This window comes from Talpa europaea, assembly GCF_964194135.1.
Source record: "Talpa europaea genome assembly, chromosome: 3".
Taxonomy (NCBI): Eukaryota; Metazoa; Chordata; class Mammalia; order Eulipotyphla; family Talpidae; genus Talpa; species Talpa europaea.
In genome coordinates, this window is record NC_140069.1 from 31,450,152 (window position 1) to 31,465,132 (window position 14,981).

The following is a 14,981-nucleotide window of genomic DNA, read 5'->3' on the forward strand; positions in this document are numbered from 1 at the left end:
CCATTCATCTATTCATTGGCACTAAGTTTGTTTTCATATTTCAAGTCTTATAAATAATGCTTCTATAAACATGGGGGTACAAATCCTGATTTCATTTCTTTGTATATATACCCAGAAGTGGGGTGGCTAGGGCATATGGATTATTAGAAAGTTCTCTTTTTAATTTTTTGAAGAACCTGTTTCCTGTTGTCCATCATGGTTATATCAATTTACATTCCCAACAAAAATATACAATGGTTTTCTTTTCTTCACACCCTTGCCAACCCTTGTTATCACTTATCTTTTTGAGACTAATAATAGGCCTATTTTAAAATTGAGGCTCTCTTGTAAAATATCTGTGTGATTTAGGCAGATCTCTGAACATCTCTGTAGCAGTTTTCTGAAAATTAAATGTCTAACTCATAAGGTTATTGCAAGATTCAATGAGATGAAACAAGTATCAGAGCCTCCTACTACACAATCTCAATGAATTTTCACATTCAAAATACAGAATTCAAAAGCAACTTGAAATTTTTCATCTTTCATTGAATCTCTTAGAGAACATAAAGAAAATTTAACTCATAACTTAAAGCCTGATTTCTTAAAAATCCAGTTTTCTCAACCCCATATAACTTCTCTAGAGCCTCCATCCTTACTAATTTTGTCAAGCTCTCCCTAACACCATAGTCTGCATCAGCTTATGTTCTTGGTCCTTTCTTCCTTACTCCTAAACTATCCAGTCTTGTCTCTCTTAAGCACTTTCCTTGTTCTGTATTTAAAACTCATAAGAAACTGATAGCAAACTCAGATATCTTCCTACAGGGGAGAAGAAAAGAGAAGTTGTATAAAAGAGTCCAAAAAAAGGAAGGAAATAAAATTAGAAGTATGCTCTAATAAATTTTATCCACATCAGATACACAAATTACCTTATTCATAATAAATGCTAAATGAATATGATTTTCATTCTCAATGATTTCTCACATTTCATAAATACTTAGTCTTTGTTTTTGATAAACCTTCTATCAATAAAAATAATCATTTAATCCTTGAACACAAAATTTCTTAATACTCTTTTCCCAGCTTTATCAAATTAGCAATCTGTAAATGGGCATTGATTCATAAGAGGAAGATATCTGTTTTCAAGCAAACTTATGATTCAGAAAAAAAACCCTATATTATAATATGAATAATCACTTCTTAAAATCTCAATTCTGTGTTTGATTTTTTTTCATTGCATTTTCTTAAAGCAAGGCACACCTGCACTCCTTACCATCCCTGTGGGACCTGAAGTGAAATTAGATTCTACAAAAGACCCCCTTGGTTGCTCCAACATTTTTTAAAGTAAGGTTTTTTTTTTCCTGACATTTTAGAAGTGTTATTAAAACTCACTGGATTCTTGGGATTTGGAGAGGGAAGAAAAGAAACAACTGAAACCTTGATTTTCCTCCCCTGGATATCATGTTTGTTTTGACATGTGGGTGTGGTGTGCTTTTCTGGCAATGACTGTGCAAATTCAGCCCTGGGTGTCTACAGGACACAGCGCAGCCATGTCTAGGTTACTTGGATAAGGAGTATTGCTTTCTGTCTGCAGGTCATTCACACACAGCTGCTGGGCTCAGGTGTCACAGCACCAAATTTCCCTACTCTTTCATTAAGATCTTAACCTACATACTTATGTGTCTGATAACAAAATGCAGGGAGGGAGACTGACTAAAAGTTTAATGCAGTGGTAGAGATGGTTTTTGGGGTCATGAGTCAGTAGGGAAGGTACAGGTTGGATGTTTCCAACCCTTTGAATTAGACACCAATGTCTTTTTTATGCCATATTTCTAATTGAATGTCAGGATACCCTCATTTCTGCCACCTTTTTCATTCTGCCTCATACTTCAGCGGTAGAGCTTCTTAGATATCTTTGGAAGTTTAAGGTTGCAATCTCTCTCATATGAGTAATTCACATTTTGCTGTTGCAGAATTTCTTTGTTGACAAGTTTTAACATTTTCTTTCCCTCAGTCATCATCATCTTCCAATCATGAACTGTTCTGCATCCACCATATACAATGAACACCTGGGGTTTGTGCAGTCGTCATATTATTTCACACATCTATGTCTTTGCACATGCTGCCTCTACTGAGAATTCCTTTTCTTCTCTTCATTTAACTATTGCCTACTTGTTCCTCAAATCTCAACTCAAGTGTCATCCCATCCCAGAAGTAATCCTTGACTCTCCAGGGTTTCCACAACAGCCTGCACATACCTCTGTTGTTTTTAAAACCATTATTTGCTGGCAATAGTCAGTCCCTTGTAAAGAGCTAAGCATTGAGTTAAGCATGTAACTACTACAAACCTGTTTAATTTTCATGACAACTTTGTGTTACAAAATTGTCACTTAGAATCATTTCATCAACAAGAAAGAAAAGTGCAGAAACATTAAGTAACTTGTCCCACACCATGTTGTTCTTGGGCAATAACGTCCAAATTCAAGGGCAGAGCTCTCTAACTATAAAGCCTGTTCGCTTCAGCATTGGATTATTCTTTTTTTTTTAATAGTCGTTTGCTGATATACTTTAATTATGGCTATACTTCCTGTCTCTTCCATTAATTGGAAAGTTACTTAGGGTCAGAGCCAAAATTCTATTTATACTTGTAACTTCAATATATACTAGGAAAGTGCCTGGCTTAGATCAAGTGTTCAACAAAAGCTGTTGAATAAAAGAGAGTAGATGTCTCTATTTTCTCACTTTCTGCATTCAGTTTATTGGAGCACCTCTTTTCTCGGGGAAACTGGAACCCAGTTTCACCAGGTCAGACCATACCATATGTTAGTGAGGAAAAGCAGAAGGAATCTGAGGCAACTGGTCTATTGGCAGTTCCTAGTAGAGTGAGCAGAAAAAACAATGTGTAAGTGCCCAGGGATGCCAAGCTCCAGGGATAAATTAGTTTGTGCAGCTGGGAGCCAGTGGCAGTCAGCCCACCAATTTCACACAGGAAGCAATCATCAATAGAGCAGCACAGACTAAGGGCAGGAAAAAGATATCCTGTGAAACCAAGAACTGACTAGGGGAACTGCAAGTAAGTCCACAGAAGGACAACAAGGTATAAAAAACAAACAAACAAACAAACAAAAAGCATGAAACATAGTGTCTATTTAATTACTGATGCTCCAGGTCTACAGACTTTGCCCAGGAACCTACTCACAGTAATCCACATCACCTATAGTCCTGACTTGGCAGCGTTTCCCAGAGCAACAGAGAAATTGTAGCAATAAGAGAAGGCTCTGTACTCATGAAAATGATGATAAGCATGGAGATGCCTCTAGGCAGCTTTGGATCCAAAGCTCACTTACTCAATGAATAAAAGAGCATGGTCATGTGACATAATGAAACAAAGTTATGTATTTACAGAATAGGCATTTGTGTGACAAAAAATATTACTGTAAATTAGATCTATAATGAGGGGAGGGGAGAGAGAAATATTTTCCAGGAACTTTGAATGCAGGAGTAAAATGGGGTTATGTGTCACTTGCATAACTGGAGAAGTCATACACACTAACTTACTGGTTAAGAGGTTGGTTAGTGATGAGACAGAATGGAAAGATGACAGCAGAAAGGTTTCAGATGAGATAAGAGACAATAGATGAATATCCATTTTGAGTTTCCATACTGAAAAAGATATATATATATATATGTATACATATATATGGAATAAAATGTAGCAAGAAAACAGTGGGGGAAGGAATTAGAAAGTTATTTCTTTTTTGAATACAAAAACCCTAGCTTCAGAAGATTCCATTTTAATTGGAGATTCCATTTTAATTAAGGGAGCAGGAGAGTTTTAGGAAAATGAATGAAAGGGGGAAAATGAAAATAATAAGCACAGTAGCCCACAGTAAGAAACTGAAATTTCAAGTCCCTAGAAAGAGCACAATGTCACTGAGCCTGACACAGCAAAGGGCAAAAAAAGAGGCACTCAAAGAAGTTCTGAAAAGATTAAATAAAACATGAACATGTTCACAACCATGGAAAAAATGCAACTTCCAGTAAAAAATACGGGATTAAATCGTATGTGCATAAAGAACCCCAGATACAGAGCATGGGGAGAAAAGAAGAGTCAGTTTTTCAGAATGTGTATTAATAAAGGTATTGTTTTTAGGGGCTGCTTCATAAAATCAATACAGAAACAGAGCTATAGATAGGGTTTATACATTTAATGAAAGTTTGTAGTCATGTCAGCTATGGTAAAAACACATATAGTTATGGCTTTAAATTTAAAAAAGAAAAAAAAACAGAGCCTAGTATATAAACTGTTGTTTCAAAAGAATTGGGAAAGAGGAAAATTAAGGAAGAAAAGACATATCCTTTGACTAGTGATTCTCTACCTAATGTTAGAATTCAATGGGAGCTTTTTTAACCACACAAGTATGGAGGCTCTAGATACTCTGAAACCATTTGTTGGAGACAGGGCCCCAACATCAGTATTTTTTAAAGCTTTGCCAGTGGAATCAGCAGTTAGTCAGGGTTCAAACTATTGCTGTATCTCCAAGAGTCACTTGATAGTAAGAAGGGATTGCATCTAGCTAGGAAACATGGAAAATGACAGTTTGAAATTTAAAATTTGGTATCAATCTGTAAGAAAAGTCTAACTGAAGTGCTAATTTATACAAACCTACTTAGCATATAAAATGTTATATCTAAAAAAGAACTAAACCAATACACAGCATATTTATGTATAAGAACAAAGGTGAGGGCCTCCCCTGGTGGTGCAGTGGTTGAGTGCTGGGCTGCAAAGCTGCCCGCAGCCTCTGCAGCGCCAGTTCAATCACTGGCCGCCAGTTAGGGTCCCACATGGTGCGCAGACCTCTCCTGCCATGCCCGCTGCTCCCCTCAGCAGTGTACTTCGTCGGTCTGCCTGTTCTGCTCCCTGCTCTGGCTCTGGTGAATTCTGTCACCCTCCCACGCTTCTGACTGTACCCAGTGCTTGTATGAATAAATAAATAAATCTTTTTTTTTTTTTAAAAAAAGGACAACGGTGAAATCTGGGATCAGGGGCACAGTGTAATGGAAAGTGAAAAGCAATGACCTGGGAGTCAGGGTTGGGCTCCACCCACCAGTGCCACCACATAATTAGACAAATCAATACATCTTAATGGCTCATTGTTGGACTAGATGAACTCAAAGCTCATTTAGTTCTAAAATTTAAAACCATATCACACTTCAAGAAAAACAAACTCTCAAGTAGAAAGAAGTCAAAATTTAAGAAACAAAATTAACTGAGCCAGATGCACTGAATGAAATTCAAAGGTAGATAAACTAAAGGCAAGGAAAAGCAAGCCAACACACCTTCAATAAGAGGTAATAAAAGGAATTTATAGTTGCATTAAGATGTAAGTTCCCTGAGGGCAGGAACTTTGTCATGCTTCCCATAGTTGCCCCAATGCCCAGAACAATGCCTGTCTCGTGGTGGGTGCTGACATGATTGAACAGATGGATAGTGCCATATTTTTTTATATAGACCCAACTGGTCCCTGGTCTAGAAGCCATGGTGGAGGAAATGGTTAAAAGAAAAAGATGTGCAAAAAATACAAAGTATCCAAATCAACAATATCTCATATCTATTTGACTGATCTCTTACAAGAGATTTCCATCAACTTATCTCGGTCACACCATAGGCAGCAAGTGCACCATGTCTCACGTGAATCACTGGCTTGAAGCTAAGTGTGGTGACATGGAATTAACTCAGATATTGAAAGGACTCTAAAACAGTATGGTATCTGCCAAGTTACTATTTTCTCGTGAGCCAAAAGTAGTGCTTTTCCAAGGGAAAAGGCCAAGAAATCTTGATCATGAATCCATATTTGTATTGCAGAACCATTCCTGAGGGAACACCTCAAAAGTAGTCAAAACTTCCCCAAATAGCTCAAATGGCTCCAAAGTTTAGCCCAAATTTTCTTTCACCAAGTAAACCTGGTCCTTCCATTTATATCTTATGGCTTTCAAATAAAAAGTCCACACTTAACTCTCTTAAAAGTTCAAAGACTGTGGATATAATTAAGCTTCCTTGTCTCCCTTCATCACCCAAAAATCAAGGGCTTGAATAAAAGAAAGTTAAACCAAAGCAGAAGTCCACATGCATTGTAGGATGAGGGTGGTCAGTAAGCTGGGTTAAGTTTCTAGAAATCAGTATGGGATTCCTTTCAACCAGCAACCAACACACTTCTACTGACACCTGTAGTGAGCACTGTCTAGTGCTGCAGGCTAAACAGATTAATAAGTCAAGGCATCTCCCTAGAGAGTTCATGGTCTAGTGGAAGAGCTGGTCCACACCTGAGCAGGAAGGGGAAAAAAAGAAACTGATATTTGTTAACTATCTTCTGGAGGTCAGGTTCTGTGCTATATGAATTATCTATTCCCCTTTATTTAATCTCACAGTTTCTTTTTTTTAAGATTTATTTATTTATGCATGTAAGAACTGGGGTACAGGCCTCCATGGTGGTGCAAGGGGTTAAGATGCAACCTATGAAGCTATTGCAGCCACTTCAGCAAGAGTTCAATCCCCGGCCAGGGAGCTACCACATGGTGCAGCAGACCTCTCCTAACTTGCCCCCTCTCCCCTCAGCAGTGTATTTCAGTCGATCTGCCTGTTCTGTTCCCCATTCTGTCTCTGGTGAATTCTCTCACCACCCCCACACCTCTGGCCTATACCACAGTTGCTTTTATAGATAAACAAATTGAAGTTCAAAGGAGGCATTCACTTAACCAAAGTCTCAAAGCTGAGTGTAGCACCCGAGAGATCTCCTCTTTAAAATCCATTATCTTGCCCCTCCAATGCATTGTTAAAAAAATAACAGTAACTGGGTGATAAATGTATACTGGCAGTAGTTTGAACAAAGGACTATGGGAGGACATGGGCACAGTGAAACTTTGACTAGGAGAGGAAAGGGGTCAGAGGAGGCATCACCGAGGATGTGACATTTGAGCTGGGCCATGTTAAACAGCTGGAGTCAGTCCTGCTGGATTACTAATGTGTTGATTTTTTGACTACACCTCTTGGGCACTTACCAGAGCCACAAAGTGAAGGAAGCAATAATTCTTCTCTGGCCACCAAAACTGCTGAAATAGAGTCACCTGCTATTTCTATACCCACTGGTTTCACACAGTTTCTCAAAAAGGTTGCAGTCAGAGGATGTTAGCTTAGGGAGTAGCAGGTGTGTGGATGGAGAGGGGTGCGAGTCATGTCTGATGAAAGAGAGGTGCTGTAGTACTTTGGGGGCTCTCTTGTTTGCTTGCTTGGACTAGAGGTACCTAGATTATTATATAAATAGGAGGAAACAACTCCAAAGAGGCTCTACAAAAGCATATGGAGCAAATTTTGTCTGAGTTGTTTCAAAAAGAAAGATCTCAAGCGTGAATTTTAAAAAAGAAACGCAGAGTTTCTGTTTACCTATTGATGATAAATCAACAGGGTTGCATAGCAGCCAAATGGATCTTTAAATGTGCTGCTTCATTTTTCCCATTAAGTCCAAGGAGAGTCCCAGAAATGGAAAAAAAATAAGGCATTAAACTTTAGTGAAGCAAAATTTGGAAAAAATGTGTGTGATCCACTGAACAAAAGACACTGGGTTGGATATTAATGGAAAGTACCTTAGAGTAAATTATGGAAAGTTTAGTGACTATGTATTCTGAAAATGAAGGAAAATAATGGAATGCCCACATAAAGCACAGAGTTACCACATGGGGAAGTGGGAAAGGGAAAAAAGCGAAAAAGTTTTCAAAGCATCATAATTCTCTGTAAAAGACAACTCAGGCACACAAAGGCAGCAGCTGAATAACTGAAAGCCAAATGCATGAAGCTGAGTTCAGCATCCTGTTTCCAACTCTGTCCCTTATAAATGATGGCCCCCACTGTGACCAGCAATCTTCCTAAAATGCAGATTTGTTAGTATCTCTCCTCTATGTAAATGCCTTCAATGACCTAGTCTCAGGAAAAAGAACAAATTCCTTGGTGTGCCATAATGTGGCCTCTCTTACTACCCAGCATCCTTTCCCCAGCTCACACTTCATTCTCTAATCATACTGACCAGTGTAAAGAACCCTCAGCTCAACCTCTGAAACACTGAGCATGCTCTTTCTGCTGATGGATGCCATACTCCACCACCACCTTCCCTATTCTCCTGACTAATTCCTATTCCTTCATCTTTTCAGCTAACATTTACTGGGCAAGGCCTGAAGAGAAAGCAGTGATGGAACTGAATATCCTCACGCTTGTGGTTTTGGTATTATCACTTGGTTATTATCACCCCCTTCATGAAATGAAAGTTCAAAGCTGAATTGAATGACCCTTCTATAGCAAAGCACCATGAATGAATAATTGAAGTATTCATTGTTAGATAATTAACAGTTAAATAGTTTAATGAATAACTAATTACTATTGAATCAATAGACCATACATGACAACAGAAAATACCACTTCCAATGGCACCATTTTCCTAGCAGCATTTGCCTCTGTTAGATTCAACATACATTTACTGGGCATCTACTGCCATGCTAGGCGGGGCATCCGAAGATAGTTAAGATGGTCTCCAGCCTTAAGGAGTTTGAAGTCCAGGAAGAGAAACAAAGACATATATTTTAATATAATCTTAAAACATGTAAATGCCTAACTGATTATAGTGTCAAGGGTATTTCAAATGCTTTGCATGTACAAATCTTTTAATACAAGAATCCTAAGATAAAGGATACTTCTTTTTGTCATCCTATTTTACTGAAAACAGACTGAGATAAAAGTAATTTGCCCAGGGTCATGCTTGAACCCAATCAATATTGTCCCCAAGTCCATAATCTTAACACTTTTAGAGTAAAGTAGGTACAATAGTGAAGGCATGTATAAGGTGCCCTCTCTAACAGAGGTAAGAATTGAGCTCAAAACTGAAATTTAGCAAAGTTTCTTGAAAGAGCTGCATTATTTCCTGTACTAAATACAGAATGAATATAATGAATCATCATCTCAATGGGTTAAAAGAACAGACCAATGTACTCCAAATCATTCAAGTGAGAAGAAAGAAATTGGGGTGGTAATCAAATGATTCACACAACCATACCATATTTGGTGTTAAATATAAAAATTCATTCATAACATTTAGGAAGTAACTATTGCTCCCAGGGTCCCCAAGGGCACATCAACGATCCTGGCTGCAATCCCACTCCGTAAGGTTCAAGCTCCCAAATGGGTGTAATAAGTTAGCTTCTATTCTCTGGTCTGTCCTTCTGACCTAATTTTCTATGCACTTGATTCTTGTATCTTGACCAAGCACCCTAAAGTCTCTCACCAATTCAAAAGAAATTGTTGGTTTATCTTCTAAGAAGGTAATTCTATCATCTGCAATGATGCCAGCTTAGTTTCTTTCTTTCCAAATTTTATATTACTTATTTTTCATCTTTTACCATATAAGTTAGGACTAGCAGCAAACTATTGAATAAAAATGGCAATTGCATTATTGTTTAGCTTATAGTTTTATAAAGAATGTTTCTGCATTCTATAATTTAAATAAATATCTTCTGCAGTTCTTTGGTAGGTGCCACTTATCAGGGAAATTCTTTTTTATCCTTAATTTATAATATCCTTTCTAGTTGAAATGGATTGGTAATCTGAATTATGCTTTTACTTTTCATCTAATAGAAAACTGTATCATTTTCCTCTTTAATCCATTAATGTGGTGGTTTTCTAATATTAAGCTAATTCCATAAATAGGAAACCAACTTAGTAACGTTCTGTACTTCATTGGATTTCATATGCCCACTATTTTCATTAGAATTTTTACTATATTATGATATAACCTATGTATGTATATAATTTACATTACTGAGTGAGACTGACCCATAGTTGTTCTTTCCATATTATAATTGTCTAGTTTTAAGACTAGCATTTAATAACATCATTGAAAATGTTGGAGAGTGTTCTTGCTTCTTATTTACAAAAAAAAAATGTGCAAATCACAACACTAATGATAAAGGACAGATGACAAAAAAGTACAAAGAGCTGACAAGACTCAACAAAAACAAAGTAAATAACCCAGTCATACTGCGGGGGGAGGGGTGGGGGCGGGATAGAGTAAGAGAAAGAATTAGAGTCAAAATAAGGGGGGGTGCAATTGTATGGGGAATATAACCAAAATGAAAATGCATACATTGTGCAGAAATGAAAAATGATATAAGAATTATATAAAATAAAATATTAAAAAAATAAATAAATTACACTTGGTCCAGTCACAACAACAAAAAATCAATAAATAAATGGGCAGAAGAGCTAAAAAGAGACTTCTCCAAAGAGGAAATGCAAATGGCCAACAGGCATATGAAAAAATATTCAACATCACTTGTAATTAGGGAAATGCAAATCAAAACTACAATGAGATACCATCTTACACCAGTGAGAATGGCACACATTAAAAAAACAAGCAACAACAAATGTTGGCGAGGAGGTGGAGAAAAAGGAACTCTCCTGCACTGTTGGTGGGAGTGCAAACTGGTCCAACCACTTTGGAGAGCTGTGTGGGGATTCCTCAATGTGCTATAAAGATGGAGTTTCCATATGATCCAGCAATTCCACTCCTAGATATTTACCCAAAGGAAACAGACACATTAATTTAAAAGGGCACTTGCACTCCTATGTTTATAGGAGCACTATTTACAATAGCTAAGCTATGGAAACAACCCAAATGCCCAAAAATAGATGACTGGATCAAGAAGATGTGGTGCATATACACAATGGAATATTACTCAGAAATCAAAAAAGATAAACTCATGCCATTTGCAGCAACATGAATGGAGCTGGAAGGGATCATGCTCAGTGAAATAAGCCAGAAAGAAAAAGAAAAATACTGGATGGTCTCACTCATAGCAGGAATTTTAAACACCTAAATAAAGGATCAAGAAAAAGACTAATTGTAATAAAGTAAAAATCAAAATTAACAAGCAACTATAAACCAGATACACACTATGGGGGAGGGTGGTGAGGAAGGGAGTAGGATCAAAACAAGGGGAGTGGGAATTGTTATGGGGACTATAACTAAGATGAAAATGCATATACTGTGCAAAAATGAAAAATGATGTAAAAAATATATAAAATAAAATTTAAAAAAAGAAATAGAAAAAGGAAGATAAATGTGCAAATTATCTGTTGTTTAAGTACTTGGAAGAATTTGCTTATAAAATCATTTGTCCTTAGTGATCTTTTGTGAGAGGATTTTAAAACACAAATTCAAGTTATTTCATGATGCTAAAACTATTCAGATTTTCTCTTTCCTCTTCTATTTTTATAGATAAGTTATATTTTTAAAGGAATATCTATTTCATCCAATCATTTAATTTATTGAAAGTCGTTATATATAATACTGTTATCTTTTTAACTTTCTCTGTATCTGAAGCTACATCTCCATTTTTTCAATACCTGACATAAGTTTTTTTGGCTCCTTCTACCCCGTATTTTAAGTCAATCTTATCAGACATTGAACAATTTTTTCACTTCACAAAAACCCAACTTTATTGAACCTCATTTGCTTTCTATTTCATTAATTTCATTAATTTGTGCTTTATCTTTACCACTTCTTTAGTCTTTATCTTTACTACTTCTTTAGCTTTATTCTATCACTATTTTTAATTTATTCTTTTGAAATGTGGTGTTAGTTTATTAGTCTTTAGTCATTCTCTAATATAAATACTTAAGTGCTGTTTTATATGCATTCCAAGAATTTGACCTGTAATATTTCAATTTTCATTCAATTGCATTTTCAAATTTCATTATGATTATGGTGGTGTCTTTACATGCAGGTATTTGCTCCGATTCCCTACATTATAGTTTCCTGCCCCCTATGAGGACCATTAAAAACTAATCTCTGGATCACCAGAAATCCACAGGTGCCCTGAGAGCAGTCATAGACATTTCTCCAAGGATTTATACTTTTTCTTCATGTTTGAGTGTTGGGGATTGCCTTACTCTCCCGCCACCTCAGCCATGCATTAAAAAGTTTTCCAAACATTTCACATAGTATCTTGGATTATTGTGTAGTGTAAGGATTTTCAGAATGTTAAGCTATTCCTTTCTCCCAAATTCCTCTCAATCTAACCAAAAAATGGCAATAACACCTACATTTTTATTGTTTCAATAACTACAATAAAATCTAGCCTTTACTGAGTTCCCAATCTGTGACAGGAACTATGGTAGGCAATTTACATTGTCTCCCATAATAAATTTACAAGGTATCATCACGTCCATTTTATAGCTGAGGAAAACTGAGTCTCAGAAAAATTAAAGACTCCTGAGAAAAAAGAAGGTGTGATCAAGGTAGAAATGGAATGCGTCTAAGTCTGCTTTCATAGAAGTATATATACATACACAACCAGGTGAAGTTATGGCTCTATCAGGGAGAGTGAGGAGTCTTTTGTGTAATATACCAAGTGTCTTGGGGAAACTAAAGAACTCAGCAACACAACCAATGGTTTATCCTTTATGTCATGGACAGAGTAAGAATCTGCTGTAAAGAAACCTAGCTACCAATCATGTGAAATAATTGCTTAGAAGCACACCAAAAAGTTGAGAAAATGAATGCATAGCCCAAAAGTGATTTTCCCTGTGGCTGCAGTTTAATCAGCTAGTAACACCCAAGAACAGCATGGCTAAGCTAGCTCTTTCATTCAATGCCATATTCAAGTGATGTTGTTTCACAGCTTTAATAGTCCTGTCAACATTCATCAGGAAATCAGAGCAGTCCTCCAGAATCCTGCCATAAAACACAGTGGTTTTTTTAATTAGAGCTGTGCAACCTTCAGCACACCCCAATTCTACATTGAATTGATGTGTCTCATTCTCTCCTTAAGCACAGCAAGATTCAGATGAATTCAAGGGAAGCGAAAAGGGTCAATGTGAGCCTAGCTAAACAAATGTATTTTTGTAGGCTTCGCAGTAAACTTTTAACTCTTGATACTACAGTCTCACTAAGATGAGAGTTGTTAGATAGCCTATAAACTAGATACAAGTTCTGTAAAACCTAGAAATGCAGATACAAATTTTATATTCTGTTTATAACAAGGTTGCTGTATGTTTATTCTTGAACAGAGAATGCTATATAGAAGGAAATGGGAGGCTAATTAACTTGTTTGTTTTTTTTTTTTTTTTTTGCAAATGCTATTGTCTACCAAAAGTTTTACATCAGTGTTGCTTTGGAAGATATAACACATTTTCTATGATTAACATCCCTAATTTCTTAATGGGTCTCTGTACTCACTGAAAGTCTATAGCTAGAGATACTGTAGAAGAGGAGGGGATTTAACAGAGATATATAGCCACTTGTTGCTTTTCCTGAAAATCTGCAGAGTAGACACTTAGATCTTTTGCCGTGGAAATCACACTAATAGAGTAATTGCAATTTCTGGGTTTCAAACTTCCATTGCCCATGAATTAAGTGGAAAAAGTTTGTTCTTTTCATTGGTGCAATTCTCTATTCAGGAGTTATTGACCCAAAATCTAACTTTTTCTGTAAAAATAAATAGCTCGTATAATGGCAAGTAGGACAAAAATGTACACTTTGAATCTTCGCCTACTACTGATCTTTTTGCATTAGCTTCTCTAAGATCAAACAACACAAGCTGAATAGGACTTGGTAAATTTTTAAACTATGTATTTATGATCAATCAATTATTTTTAACTTGATCTCAATATAATTTTCTTCAGATAAACACATACATTACCAAGCAGCATAGGTATTAAAAAAAATTCCCTCAAGTATTCTACTAATGTGTATGTGTGTGTGTGAGTGTGTGTGTATTCATGCTAATCAAGAAATCAAAATTCTATTTCATGTTTATCATTCAAAAATTTTTATAAAATGTTGCTTCCCCAAAATGCATATATAAATTATGACCTCACTTTTATAATCTTTCTTGGAAACATTTCTGGAGCAAATTAATAAAATGAAATCTTTCATAGGAAATGCCCTACCAAAAAATAATTTCCTCCACTGAAATGAAGGAAGTTAGGATAGCAAGTTCCCTCTCCAACTTTTCAATGTAGAATTTAATGCTTATTTGCCAAAATATTTTTATTGATAATAGGAGGCTTTGATCAGAGATTCACTGGTGTTTGAAATAATTAATTTCCTGTTATGTTCCAAATATTCAGGTACAAATAGATCTGAATATTTTTAATAAATGTGTTGAAAGAGAACTGCAAATCCTGGGTCATATTTTATTCAGGGTAATAACTTAAGAATACTACATTTTGACAAATTAGATTTGAGGCCAAAGTGGAATAAAACAGGTAAGGAAATTAAACTTGTTAAATTTTTTGTAATTATTGTAATGGGAAGTGGCATCTCATAAACTTGTCTAGGAAGAAAATTCTTCCCTCCTGTAGTAAAGTCAATATGTGCAGAGAAATGGCATGACAGCCAAATTAAGGATTGATCTGCCTTCCCTGGAAGAAATACCAGGGCACTTTGGTCAGAGCTAACCTCATAAATGAACCTGGGAGGTAGATCCCCATACTGTATATTCTGAATATTCTAGTAATGCTGTCCTGCTCAAAGTATCTCCCCAAGGTCTGTTACTGATATCTGAAACTCCACCACCAGAAGTTTATTCTCCTCATTTCACTTTTTGTCCCATGCCAAATGTAAATTCCAAAGAGGGGATAACACATGAAGCTTGTCAGTAATTTCTGTCTTCATGGTGATGAGTTTTTACTGGAAAAGGTGAATAAAATTTTAAAAGGTGGGAAGAAAAATGTTAGTGAAGGAAGAAGACGCAAGAAGGTACTGGAAACGTGGGAGGGCAGAGGAAGAGAAAGGAAGGCAGTAAAAGACAAGGAAGGCTATTGTTATGAAGCCAGTAGAAAGCATGACAATAGCTACTTAAGTGGAGCTTTAATCATTATAAGGTATAGCTGTCTGGGAAGAAATGTTGATGGCTAGACCCAGACTCTGCTTTGAAGAGCTAGGCAAACATGTGGAAAA